The sequence below is a fragment of the Myxocyprinus asiaticus genome, chromosome 28 (genome assembly GCF_019703515.2).
Source record: "Myxocyprinus asiaticus isolate MX2 ecotype Aquarium Trade chromosome 28, UBuf_Myxa_2, whole genome shotgun sequence".
Taxonomy (NCBI): domain Eukaryota; kingdom Metazoa; phylum Chordata; class Actinopteri; order Cypriniformes; family Catostomidae; genus Myxocyprinus; species Myxocyprinus asiaticus.
In genome coordinates, this window is record NC_059371.1 from 10,837,113 (window position 1) to 10,839,908 (window position 2,796).

Below are 2,796 nucleotides of genomic sequence, written 5' to 3' on the forward strand. Positions count from 1 at the left end.
GCTTCATATGATCACTATCCTTAAATAAAAGACCGGTTTTTTTTTTGCATGATCAGTCATATTTTCAAAATCAATGCCAAAATTTCACAATTTCTGCCAGGGTATGCAAACTTTTGAGCACAACTGTATGTACCAAAAACCGACTACACCTACTGTATCTACACCTCCTAAACTGTCATACAGCATGCAGAATGTTTAAAGAAATAGTTCACCTGAAAAAATGACAATTCTCACCCTTGTGTTGACTTTACCCCTCATCCTCAATGACTTTTAGCAGAATGTTAACACTGCTCTTTTCCATACAATGAAAGTGAATCGGGATAGATGCTGGAGATAATAATAATAAAAAAAAAAAGCACCATGAAAGTAGTGCATGTGACTCATGAGCTATATTTCAAGTCTTCTGAAGCCTTACAACACACTCAAAAAGTTTATTTTTCAGATTTACGCAATTTTCATCAAATTACAGTCATCTTTAAATAGTATATATATAATTAATTCAGTTTAAATGTAAAGTATTTATTAAAAATTTACAAAACAAAAAGTTTTAAACAATACAGTTTGGTAAGTGGCAAAGCAGCTACATTTGCTTTGGCATTAAATGAAATAATTTTGTACTTCACAAATTAACAACATAATCACACGAGAAATCGGCATGTTATTTTAGAGAGTTCCGGTACCCTAGGATTGGCCATATTATGCCGACTCACCAACAAACGCCATCTCCCATCAGATATTTTTGCATCGGCACCATGTTTACCTTGCCCTGTGGTGCAGCTGGAAGCATGTTGCGTCAGCAGTGTGGGAGTTTCAGGTTCAGATCCTGTGTCGAATCCAGGAAGCAATCGCGTTCGCATAATCAGTGACGAGCGTGATTCAGAGGTTGTGCTTTCCCTCCTAACATTACATTTTTACTCCACTGATAGGTTTAGGTTTGGGGGTACAGTCTTTAAAATATGCATTCCTCTTCACTCTATTACATCCTGCACAGCAGAAAACAACTTGATTTACAACTCGCTTTTGGCGCCCCTCTGTGGACACCTTCAATGCCCAACAACACTTACCGCTTTTGCCACTGGGGGCAGTGTTTTGCATTTTGGAAAGCACAGACCAATTTTAGCTAAAGATAAGTCAACACAAGTTAAGCATATTTAAATAAAACCATATTAAACCATTTGTTTCATTCTTTCTTTTGCAAAGAAATTTTTTTTGAGTACATGTGAAGAACAGACTAAAATTTGACAATGTGAAAAAAGACAAAAACTTTTAAAGACTAAAAGTCATTATTCACTGAAAATCTTCCCCTCTATTGTAGCTCTCGTAACTCATTTGTGTTTCTGCATAGTCAAACCAATGGTGTTTGACATCCTCATGCATATTTGAATAAATGCAAATGAGATATGAGAGCTGTGGTAGATGGGATGATTTTTAGCAAATAATAACTTGAATTTTGGTCTATTGGATTAAGAATTAATTTTAAGACACTTTTTTACTTTTTGAAGCTCGACTGGCACTGTTACCATTCACTTTCGTTGTATGGAAAACCAGCAGCATAAATATTCTTCAAAATTTATTTTCTTTGTTCAAATGAAGAAAGTCATATGGGTTTGGAATGACATGAGGGTGAGTAAATGATGACAGAATTTACATTTTTGGGTAAAACTAACCCTTAATGGTGGAAAAAAAATTAGTAATAAACCAGGTATTCAGTTGTTTCAGCTAAACTAACACCGGTGGTGGTGGCCGGCAGTCTCAAGCTGAGAGAACCAGTCAGGTGGGTTTTCACAGTGGGGGTTAAGCTGACATCTCATGTCATTCCTGTGTTAATATGCAGGTAGTGCTCACACAGAGCGGTAGGGCTGATTGGTTGATGAGAAATAAAGGCAGTTGTTCATTCTGATTTCATACAATCAGATTCAAACTCTCCTGTGCTACAGAGTAAAGGAATATTCACACGGGACGTGTTGATGCATTATAAACAGCTAGACGGAGCACAAGGAAATGAAAAAGAGGGTGAGTTTATAGGCATATTAACTCCCATACAATGTTACTAATATAAACACACAAAACCCTCGTCCATATATAAGTACAGTATGCTTAACCCACCCTCGGATTTATCTCATTGGTCCACTGTTTTAAAACTGATATTGAGCCGCTGTGCTGCATTCCAAAAGTTGAACAATTTTTTTAGATTTGACTTCTTAAAAACAGGGTGCAACATGCTAAAACTATGCAAAAAATATAGCGCTAAAAAACACTAGCGCAGTGTTTCCCAATCCTGTTTCCGTAGTACTCTCAACATTAAGGCTTGGTCAAATTTCACCCTGCATGGTGAAGTGTTACCTAAAGAACAAAATTTATTAACAGCAGAGAAGTATGTTCTTTGTCAAATGCAGTTCATAGTCTGAATGCACGCAAATTCGGACTCAGCTCAGGATTGGAGAACTCTGATCTAGTGCATGTTTAATTAGACCAGCAATTAATACATAACGCAGATTGAATGCTAGAATGCCTCCTGTGTGAACGGTCCATAATGAGTCTTACAGTGGTATTGACTTTCACCCTGCTGTAAACTAAGTCTTTCATTAGTGACTGCAGCATGGTGGAAAAACCTGTTTAGATCCCTGGATTCTGTTAGCATGCATGCTCGCAAACAACAGCTCGGCTGCAGGCCTGGTTCAGCCAATTCAGTGTTTTTCCCACGCGAGTGTTGCAATTGATTGTGCTCTCCAATGGTAACAATAAATATGGTTATGGTTTTAGGGACGTATCCCTGCTGGAAAAAAATGCTTAAGC